Below are 12,381 nucleotides of genomic sequence, written 5' to 3' on the forward strand. Positions count from 1 at the left end.
GTTATCCTTATTATACAGTGAGGAAACTGAGGAACGGACTATGTGTGTAAATGGCTATGAATCAATGACACAAGATTCACCCTCTTCAGTCTGGTTCCAGGGCCTCTTGAAATAACCCCTGGTGTATAAGTCTTCCCATATGAGGTACAGGTACACTTTAACAGAGATACAAAAGTACTGGGGGACTATGTGAGTAAGATGGAGGAGGAGGGATTAGCCAGCAGGATCAGCAAGAGGTAAGCCAATCAGAGGGTACTGGGACCTTCTTTAATAAAAAGAAGTTTTCAAAAATAAGTTTGTGTTCAAAAAAAAAAAAATACTCTACCCCCATATGACTTGTATGATAAGATAGAAACACAGAAATTTGTTTTAGAAACCACTTCTGCAGCATAAATATCCTTTTTTAATTTACTCTTTATTATATTTTTCCATTACAATTTCATCCCTTTATACCCCCTCCCCCCAGCAATCACCACATTGTTGTCCATGTCCATGTCCATGAGTCTTTTTCCTTTTTGCTCAATGCCTTTACCCCTACCTCCCCCAGCCCCGCCACTAGCTGTCATCTGTTTGCCACATATCAGTGAAGTCATATGGTATTTGTCTTTCTCTGCCAGCCTGGAACTTAACCTAGTGACATCACACAACCTACAGATCCCACAGTGCACCAAGATATCTGTCACTGCTCAATCTTCATCCATCCTATTCCCTCTGCTGGGATTCTTCCCACCCTGAAATTGGATTAAATCCAACTCAGCCATTAAACTTCAGCTCAGGGATTGCCTACTGCAGAAAATATTTCCCTAATTCCACAACCAGCTGGGTCTCCCTTGCAGTCCCCTAACATCACTGTAGTATAATGTAATGATGAAGTGTTCAAATTATGGCGACAGACTACATTGGTTTGAATCTTGGCTTGGCCACTTATTTATAGTGTGACCCTGAGCAGGTTTCTTAAAATGTTGTGCCTCAGTTTCCTTATCTATAAAAATAGGGATAATAAAAGTACCTACCTCATGAGAATGTTGGAGGAAATAAGTTAATTAAGGGTCACTATATTAAAGACTTAATATAGTGCATGGAAGAAAGTATATATTCAATACTGTTAATATCATATTACTTTTAATTTTCTGTTTATGTGTGTCTGGCCACCTGAACTATGGCTCCTGCTATTAAGCATTGTTTCTTATTCATTTTCTTAAATTTCCAATACTTAGCAAAATTTCTAGTATTGTGTTCATCAGTTCTCCTCTCCTTCCTGTATATATAATTAAAATACATTTCCACACCACTTTTGCATCTACCTACTCCCAGCCTAAAACATGTAATCATGTGACTGAGTTCCATCCAATAGAACATGAGTTCATGTAAGATACAGCATTACCAAACCTGGCTACAATACAGCCCAAACAGCCTGTCAGGGTGGCTAGAAGCAAAGAACTCTTATATCCCTGAATATGGTGGTACCACAAGGTGGAAGAGATCAAATCCCTATATCACACTTATATAAGGTCAGCGGTCTCAGCAGGAACATTCACACCGGACTTAAGTGAGCAAGAAACAAATCACTGTGCTAAGCTACTTAGATTTTTGTTCCATTATTAGCATTACTTACCCTGTTTAATACAGAGGGGGTCCAATTAAATATTGTTGACATGAATGAGTGAATGAATGACTCACTCAAAAATTAACCAAGAAATATATAAATATGATGGAACTCATGAGCAATAAAGGTAACACTAAGAACAGGATGACTTTAAGAGTTAAAGAAGCCTAGAGATAAGACTGAGGATAGGAAAACACAAACCATGTGAAGCATCCCTACTACTCCTGCCCCTGCCCCAGTCAAAAACAGAATTCATTTTGCCTGCTGTTCTCTGGCCACCTTTGGTCAAACAGCCATAAAAAAACATAAACAGAGAGAAATCTAAGATGAAGTTTTTCCTTCTGCTGAACAACTTTCTCACCCCTGGGATGAGACAATACAGCACTGGGGATTTCAGGGAGAAATGATGGAGGTACTTTAATAGGTATATATAGGCAGCTTCTCAAGGGGGATAGAAAATGTAGCTCTGGAGTTTAATCTCTTCTATTTTCAGATACTATTGAAGATCAGATTACTGGTAATGGACCATGACTACCTATTATTCTCAAGTGCTCACATTAACTTACCTATATTCCATGAGGCATCAGAAATTGTAAAGGAAAAAGAAAAAGAAAAAGAAAAACACTTCTCCAAAATGGAGAAGGAAAAGGACTCTCCATAGGATCTAAGAGAGTTGTTGAGTGTAAGTCTTTGAGAAGATGAAATTTTGTGTTTGTCCAGGATGTTAGAGAGGACGAGAGGAGAGGTGATGAGGACAATATGGCAGGGGCTCCTGAGGGACATTCATCCAATTTAGGATCAGAACATCAACCTAGACGTGGCCTTTTTATGCTTTCCTAACCTTTGGGCTGGGCTCCTCTCCTTTTTCATTTGTTCAGATTGTGTACAAACTATGGAGATGGTCCTAAAGGAGGTCCAACTGTGGGGATTCTCTACATGCTGAAGAAAGCTACAATGTTAGAACTAGACTGGTAAGAAGAGTCAGTCTGAAAAGAAGAAAGAAGACAATGAAAAAAAGGTTTTCTTCAGCATTTTGTCTTGGGCTATTCCAATGAGCAATGGCTATAGTATTGGTTTTAGTGACAATTCATCTCAACGAACACCAGAATGTTGTCATATGATAAGCATTGTGCTAAATGCTGTAAATAAAGAGGTAAATACAGCAAGTTCCTGGCCTTTAAAGAGGTCAAAATGCAGCAGGAAAAAATGCACAATTAATTAAAATAAAATATGAGATGGATGTAGTAATAAAATGGCTGGCAGTTTACTGAGAGGTAGAGAGAGGGGTAGGGATGTCAGAGAAACTTAGAAAGGAGGGAACATTTTCACTGAGACTTGGAGAATATCTTGATAGATATCAGACAGACCAGGTGAGGAAAGGGTGCCATAGACAGAGAACAGCAAAGCCAAAGTCAGAAAAAACAGAAAGAAAGAAATGACAGGTTCTGCTTAGGGAAGGTCAGTAATCTAATATGTCTAGAATTTTGGGTACATGAGGATAATTGAATAGAGAAAGCTTTAAAAGTTAGACTGAGCTAGTTTATTAAGTAGACAACCTTAGATTCATGTCAATGATTTATATTTTATTCTGAAGGTGGTAGAAATCCACCACAAGTTTTCAAGTAGCAAGATCACTCAGGCGTCAACTACGTATAAGGATGGATCAAAGAAGGTGCCAATTAAGAGTCAGAGAGCTAGGTTAATAGTCTATTGCCTAGATTAGGAAAATGGTAATGAAAATGAAAAGGAGGGGAGAAATATTTTTAAATATTTCATCAATAGAATTTGAGGATTTTGGTATCTAAGTGGATATAAGAGGGATGATTTCTAAGTTTGGACAAATGGGTGAATTCTAATACTGTACTGTTTTCTTTACCACTTTGCTACCACATTAATGTGTGACCTTTAGACACTGGTATGGGGCCTACACATTTGTTTTCCCTTCTCTCTCTGATATGGGAAGATAATTATACCTGTGTCCTTCCCTTTACTATAGAACACTGAGTGAACATCACATTTACACAAAATCTGGCTGTAAATAATTTCTCACGAGTTTTGTTTGTGAACCAAGGGGTTAAATTTAGAAAAAGCAAAGAAATTCAACAAGGAAAGCTTAGTTTTTAAAGCTCTGGGATTCATTTGAACCAACTGTTGCTATGGTTTTGAGGGTCTAAAATCAACATTTCAAGGTAATCCAAAGATCTAGATAGATCGCTGCAGCATTCAGGTTATCAAGGAATAATCAAAGTGCCATACCCCATTAGTGACCGAACTTCATGAAGACTGTGCAAATGCCTCAAATTGGTATTCAGCTTTATCACTGATGCTTTATTACTAATTATAGCATGACACCATGCAAAAATAGGACTTTTCTAAAGACTGCCAAGTGGCATTATTTTAATAAGTCCTTAGGAAATTGCTTTTTGAGGATGCAGTGAAAGTACAAGTTTCTCAATTAGGGAAATTATGTGGAATTGATTGGATATCTGAGCATACATGATCTTCAGCCAGCAATCCCAAGCCATTGGGAGGGCTTGCTAATGAGAAAGAGGAAGATCTGTCTAATTATATGAGAAAAATGATAATGGAGGCTATAAACAAAGGGTGTTAAAAGACTGCTTGTCTCCCAGCTGCACCCACCAGTCTTGGCCCTTCACCTGTGTTTAGACCCAAAATGAAGATGTCAAGATGGACCTAATCTTTAAGAGAATTAGTCAAACTTATTTTGCTATATCTATAGGCAAGAAAAATAAGTAATTATTACTTAGTTGGAAAACCCAAAAATATCAATGTGGTATTTGGCTCTTATCTGTAAGTTGGGTAAGAGTTGTTTAAGGTAGGAAACCATATGAGAGAAGGTGACAAGTTTGAGAATAAAATATCTTGCAATTCTTTCTATGGCCAGATAGGATATTTTTGTTCTAAAACTCTCATACATAAAAATCCATACCTAAGTTTTTAAATAGCATCATGTGGCCCTACATGTACATATGTATTTCTCTCCACCACCACCCCCTCTCTTTCCCTCCTATCCCCTCTGTATATGTATAAGAAGGGGGGATAGGGAGAGGTATAATGAGGGAATAAAAGAGCATGTTTTCTTCTTATTTTTGGTGCAATGAAGAGTATTCATGTTCCATCTCAGTTTACCAGTTACACCACTTGGAAAGGTTCAGGGATATTTTCTTTAATCATTTTTTTAATTTCCTGTGAGAAACTGCCTTTTTCTAAGGCTTCAGTTATTGACTATTGTCAGAAATGGGTTTCTCTATTTAATAGGCGAACACATTCCTTTAATATTAAGTTTTTCACTTGGAAATTGGTATAGCCCTGCTTGAGTTCCACTAGCTCAATGAGCCTATTGTTTTCTGTGATTATCACTCTCAACAGATTTGGAAGTGCTTACTCAACTCTAATGTCCAAAAAATTCTTCAAACTCTTTTTAAAAGATCTTTACTCTTGGCTTTGTAAAAGAAGTTGGTTTGACAAATGTGCTCCAAAAGTCCCCAATTTGTCATCTGTGGGCAAGATTAATTAAAGTCAAGCAGGAACAACAGTCATTAACAAAGTGGGGTTTGATGAACAACTCTTAGAGTGGAGAGAGTTTTATATATACATATAAATGCATATTCCCACATATATAGCATAATTCTGAAGATTACTTGGAAAGAAAATGACTGGTGACATTAACAGGAAAGCATAAATGACTCAGGGCCTGTAGACTAAACCTTTACTCTCTGAAACTTCAGGACAAATTTTACATTATCTACTTGAATTACCAAATGCAGAGAGCTTAACTCTGTTCTATAGGGAATAAAACTATGAAATAATAGTCTTAAAAATATAAAGATATTAATGTTCCTTAGCCATTTTGTCTAGTTTGACATAATTTGTAGTTTGAAGACACTGCACATTCAGTCTTACATCAGAACAAAATTCAAGGAGTAAGCTGGTTGTTCTCAGCAGGAAGAACAGACACATTTTTTTTACAAAAAGCAATAGACTTGTTAAAGATTTGACATATCACAAACATTTTGATTGTGTGATCAGACCAGATGATGACTTACTTATCCCCTGACTTTACTGTTAGGTAACTTATAAGTTTACTTCTCAGCCAAAAACTATGGAAAATCTTTGGTAGGGCAAAGAGGAGGAAAATAAAAAAGATAAAATAAAGCTATACTGGTGCCCAATATGACAAGAAAAACAAATGGGAATACTATGATTTGTACTACACCTGTGAGAGAAGAAATTATGGCCCTTTTTTGCATCTGAACCTCACAGGTTTATTTTGAGAGTTGAGAAATATGTACCAGCTACCTCACTCGCTCTTCTAAAATAGCTTTTACTTTAAAAGAAATTTATAGAAATTCTTTCTGAAGCTAAGGAAAATATTTTAATTTCTTAGCTTTTGACTATTTCACTAAACTCTTCTAGAATCTAGAGAAACAAAATGATTTGGTATGATTAAAATATGCCAATTCATAGTTTGCCATAATAAGTGAAATCCTAGTTATGCAACACTTGTGTACAAGGAACAGGGTCCCTTTATCAATCACTTAATTCACCTTCCCAAGAAGCAGGACAATATGTTATTGCTCTTGTTCTCTGAAAGATTCCCAGACTTAAGGCACAAGAGGCAAAGCAAAATGACAGAGGAACTGGTATTGACAGCTCCTGGCCATCCATCTACTTCACCGAAGGTATAGCATTATTAGTTTATACTGGCAAAATATCTAAATAAGGAGGCCATTGATTGAGGTGGCTCTAAAGTCTTGTTAGCTTATGTAAGCAAAGGCAAATCTAAGCCAGAGTCAATCAATGCACTTGAACCTGAGAAAGTAAAACTTAAATACAGCCAATCACAAACAGCCAACTAGACTCCCAAACAAGGCAACTGCTTAAGATATAACCAATCAAATAATGTATTTGTTTGCTGCTGTGTCTTCTCTATAAAATCTCTCCCCTAGCTTCTGTGGGTGAAGTACTCCTAACAATTTTAGGTTTGGTACTACCCAATTTGAATCCATGTATGTGCAAATAAACCCTTGAACATTTTAATTTGTCTCAGTTTATATTTTAACATACTAGAACATCAAACTGGTTACTCCAATTTTAAGCCTTCACAATAACAGTAATCATTCATCTGACGTTTAATTTTATGCTCCTCAATAACAGTAATTCATTAAATTCATTCACTCAACAAATATATCTTAAATATTAACTATGTACCAGTCACCACATTAGGAACCAGGAACCCAAAAATAAATGAGACATGGTGTCTAACTGCAGAGTTGAGTCTCACGTGATGGAGGTGAACATGAAAGTTAATAAACACAACACTTGAACGGGCTGAGAGAGAAACACAGTGTAGGAGCCCAGTGAAAGTTATCATTAATGTCAATCAACCATGATTTTGTTTTTATGCCTTTCTACATTACATTTCCTAGCATGGTACTAGACACATACAAGCACTTGATTACTGTGAGCATGTGGATGGATGGATGGATGGATGGATGGATGGATGGATGGATAATTGTGCGAGAAGACTGGGTGAATAAGTGAATAAAATAAAAATAAATTGACAACTTTGGAAAAAAAATCCTTTGACATGTGTTCTCATATTAGGTTTGGGAAACCTGATTAGAATAATTAAAAAGTATGATAGAAAACCATTGCCCTATCTGAATATTCAGAAAAACTGGATAGAATACTACAGATAATTAAATATAAAGTTAGAGGGTTGGTTAACTGCTTCTCTATGGGTATACAGACCCAGTTAACTTTACTTTATTTATTTATTTATTTGTGCTCATCCTTAGTTTAAGCATTATTTCTTCAGAGATAACTTAGCAGATCTCCAGTCCCACACACAGTTCAAGTCAGGGTTTCTGTTAAACACTTTCATGGAATCATGGACTATTACTTCATACCATAGGTCTCAGCTTGTTCTTAAATACACAATGATGTGCATGATTTTTTTTTAATTCATGCCTATCTCCCACAGTAAAATACAAGACCAACAAGAAGAGTAGAGGCCCCATATGTTTTTTCTTTCCAATGATAGTTCCAACACATAAGACAGTGCTTGGCATGTAGAAGGTGCTAACTAAATATTTGTTGAATAAGTAAAGAGAAACACACCTGTCTCACTAATTGGCACACTGTGAATATGCAAGAAAGGATTCTTTTTTTAAGAGTTCTGTAAATGTTAGCTTTTAAAAAGAAAAGCTTTTTGCTGCTCATATATAGACAGTAAAGAAATAAATATTTCTTTCAAGAAAGAAAATGGAGATGAGATTATTTCAATCATTTAAGCAATGCTAGCTAAGTGTGGGGGGAATGTCACTGTTTGGGGTTTTAGGGAGTCAGTGAATAATACACACTTCTTCTTTCTCCTAATTTAGTGTCAATGAATAAGTAAGGGTGATGCACTGATCACTATGCCATCAGTATTGACAGGCCCACTGAAAGATGGGTCTGTCAAACTGTAACCTAAATCATTTACAACGCTTTCCTGCCTCTCACTCCATACTAGACCTTGAGGAAGCCCATGTGAAGGAAAGGATGGCTCTGTAGGACACATACAGAGGGGTTTCCTAATTGTATCTATAGTAGTGCAGAAAGTAAAAGAACGTATCCCCAGTGCTTGGGGCCTTGAGAATTATGGACCGGTGGATGTTACTCAGGAAACTCACAAGAAATAATGGGTAGGAAAGAGGCCAGAAGGGTTACTCTAAGTCCCTGCACATGAAAACAATGAGGCCAGAGAAAAGGGGAACCTCTACCCCATGACGGGCAAGCGCTTGGTAAGCATCCCCTTTCCAACCACTAGGTCACAGCACAATATGTGGCAAATGAATGTGGGAAATGGAAGAAAACATGATATGAAGGTGTGTTCTTCCAGGGGGTGTAACTTATGCAGATCACCAACATTCATTTCTGAAAAGTATCTGAGAATTGGTATAAAATCTTTCTTTTGTAAGAGTCATGGAGTAGTATATTAAAAAAAAAATACAAAAACCATAGGCTCACATCATGCAGGAAGTTCTGCTGTCATATGTCTAGGTAGAAACCACAGAAACCTAGATTTTTTTTTTTTTCCTGGCCTGCTTCCATTCCCAGCTATTGGTCCCCACCCAATACCAGGCCGCTTTCAAGACCAAAACAACTCTCATCACATGAATTTGCAGCACAGGGCATAAAATGTGGCATAAGCATAAGAAAAAGAAATAGGAGATCCATTGTTGCAGTGACATTTGCTCTTAAATTAGAGATGTTTGGCTTGGAAGATCTCCTCCTGTCTTACTGTAACTGCTCAGCATCTTGTGACTTTATGCTCAACTCCTCGGTGCTTACGTTCTCTCACCTGTCCCATTACATGAGAACGGTAGCTACAGCTTCAAGCGCACTCACTGCACTCCAGGCACTGCACTAAGCACTTCATGTGCATCATCTCAATTCTCATGAGCTATGCAGTTGAATAAAGACCCCATTGTAAAGATGAGGAAACTGAGGCTCACAAGTACCAGTCTCCTTCCCAGATTCACATAGCTAGTAGTAATTAAACAAGCTGAAATTTAGACCAAAGAAATTTGACTCCAAACCTTGTACTCCACTATTCCAGTCACAGTAGTTAGAAAAAAAGAAGAACTATCTGGGGAACATTTTTTTTAGATAAAGAGAGTGCAGGTTGTCACCTTTGGCTCTGTTTAGTATATAAGAAAATCAATTGAGTAGTAATATTGCTTCGTCTTGGGACAACGTTTTTCTCAAATCCTTTCCTCTTAAAGAGAAGCCTTGAATACCCACTCTTTAGTTCAACTGAAGTCATCCTCAGTCATAACTAACAAAGATGGCCATAGAAAGAGGGCAAGAAAGGGCTTTTCAAGAACACTTTAATGAAATGTCACCTTTGTTTCCACTCTAGACATTTGTGGTAGCTAGTCTCTAAAGATGGTCCTACCATCCCTCTTCATATACCCTAGTTTAACCACCTTGAATCTGGACTGGCCCTATGAATCACTGTAATAAAATGTGGCAGAATCACTGTGTAACTTCCAAGGCTAGGCCTTGAGAGACCTGCATGTTCCTCTCTCTCCTCTTCTTGCAGCCCACTTACCATGCTTTAAGAAGCCCACGTAGACAAAACTCAGGTGCTCCTGTCAACTGCTGAGCTCCCAGCAGATGACCAGCACCCTACTGCCAGACATAAGTGCACCAGCTTGGGTGTTGCAACCCAGTCGAGTCCCAAATGACTACAGTCCAGATCACATCATGAGAAACAAAAGAATGGCTCCAGCTGAGTCCATTCAACCCACAGAGTTGTTGAAGATAATAAAATGCTTGTTGTTTTGTGCCATTAGGTTTTGGGATGGTTTGTTGCTCAGTGGTGACTGGAGTACAGCCCTTCTTTGGTCCCTGAGTTTCTGGAACAGAAAAGTCATTATTCTTATCATCCACTAGGGAACAATTCACTTGCAACATCATTTGTTTAAATGAGAAATGTTTCCTTTGTTCTATTTTCCTTGATGAAAATGTAAAGCTAAGAAAAATCATAAAGCAATATGTAATTACTATGCTGACTGACCATTCCACAAAGAGCTTATATATGATTATTATGTTTCAGATGGTAGCTATTTGGAATTAGCCTCAATCCTTTAACAAAAACCTCCAAAGACTAGTTGATGGTGAGACTGGGAAGCTGGCAGGTAATCAGGAGTTTAGAGAAAGAAAATATTTATCTTGTGGCCCTTGTCACAGCTTAAAACTCAATTTGGGGTAATGTCTGTAAATGGCAAATAGCTATTAGCAAATCAATTAATTAGGGTCTTGTTGGTTTTCCCAGTGTCAACTCTAATTATTTGTTTGTCTGATCTGAAGTATCCTTATATTATTTACAATCATTCCTGCCAACCAACAAAAGATAGTAAGGTTGCATCTCACAAGTACGTGGGAATTAGAGGATAGCTTTTATCTTAGATGCTCAGTCTCAGGCAATATTTTCAGAGCCTGAGCCTTTTATTCAAGAAAAAATCTCTTTCAGAAGTTAATAAGTGACTACCATTCATAAAAATTTTTCAAAGAGGGCAATAATTAATTAATTTGCTTCAAGAAAAAAATTCCCTAGAGCCACAGACATTGTTCAGAATCAAAAGACAGGGGTGGGTTTTTTTTTTTTCCCAGCAATTCTTTTCTTGCATAAGGTCTGAAAAAAAAAATCCACTCTGCAGGGAAATTGAGCCAGGGGACAAATAATCACTCTGCTCGAAAGTGGTAACTACCCAGTGGTAGTACTAACTCTACTTCTGTCTTCATTTCTCAACAGCACACTGTCTCTTATCAATATGTAAGTCAAGGTTATTTTTCCTCATTCTACAGCTCAATTTCACCATAATTCTGTATCTGATAATTTTTATGCCACTTTGTTATAAAAGAAAAGAATCTGAGTTTCATTTTTAGTTCGAGAAAAATAGAAAATTTTCTTTCTCTAGCAATCTGAAAAGCTGTTCTTATGACAAAATAATTACCTCATTAAAGTGCTCAATTCACTAAGTTACCACAAGTCCAATTAAATCAAGTTGCCAACAGGACTATATTACAGTAGTCCCTTTCTATATCGCGGTTCACTTATCGCGGCCTCACAGTATTGTGGGGTTTTTTTTAATATTACATTTAATTATTTATTGGAGATTTTTCGCTATATCGTGGGGTTTTGTGGTACTGTATACATATGTTGTTAAAAGTTACGTAGGTTTAAGAGTCTAGAATATGTTTAAGAGCATAAGTAGTGTTTATAAAAGTGTGGAAAAGGTTAATAAGGGACTGGGTATGGTTTATAAGTGTGTGGGAAGGGTTTATAAAGCCTTAAAATACATATAAATACTAAAATAAATGTAAGGTTCCTACTTCGTGGATTTTCACCTATCGTGGGGGGGTCTAGAACGTAATACCCGCAATAAGTGAGGGAATACTGTATACCTCTGATAAGGAGAGTTAGTGAACAGATCCACACAAAGCACAAAGATCATACTCTCCACTAAACTTAGTGAAGAAGTTATTTATTCTTTCCTTTAAAAGATGCTATTATCTTCCCAATGAAATATTTTCTTAATATGCCAATGAAGCTATGTATCTGGCAGTGAGAATGCTAAAATCTACATGCTAATTCAAGAGTTCAATTAAATGCTTCCTTTGTCAATCAACCTCTAGTCACGGATTCATGAACACGAAAGGCATACACCACCTCATGGTGGGGTGGTGGTGGCTGTGGTGACTCTGTGTGAATGAACATATGAACAATGAAAAGAATACCAAACTTTGAGCATGACAGCAATGATAGATCTCTTTGACCAAAGAAAAATACCTGTCTATTTTCTAATTAAAGAACCCCATTTCTTTCCTTCTTTGAGTTCTGTGATATCTTTTTATCATGTCCACGGCATTTTTGCTATAGGCTGGAATCCTGGGCTTTTTTCCTCATTTCTACCTTCTATTTCATTTACTGTGTTTGCCTCTACATTGAGAGGAATAGTCGAGACACCCATCATTCCTGCCCTACTCTGCCAGTGTTGCTGCTCCAGTGGAGGAAATAAAAATGCTGGAAAACAGGAAAAAATATTATTGAACTGGACGTGTTAGGTATATCTACAACTAGCCAGTTGGGAGGAAAATTCCACTGGGAGAAAAGAAAATATGAGAAAAAAAAAGCACTAGGAAGGTTTCTGAGGTCAATAAAATGAGACTGAAAGAATCAATCCCCAAGTATAATCAGA

The sequence above is a fragment of the Furipterus horrens genome, unplaced genomic scaffold, assembly GCF_987537825.1.
Source record: "Furipterus horrens unplaced genomic scaffold, mFurHor1.1.pri manual_scaffold_2, whole genome shotgun sequence".
NCBI classification, from domain to species: Eukaryota; Metazoa; Chordata; class Mammalia; order Chiroptera; family Furipteridae; genus Furipterus; species Furipterus horrens.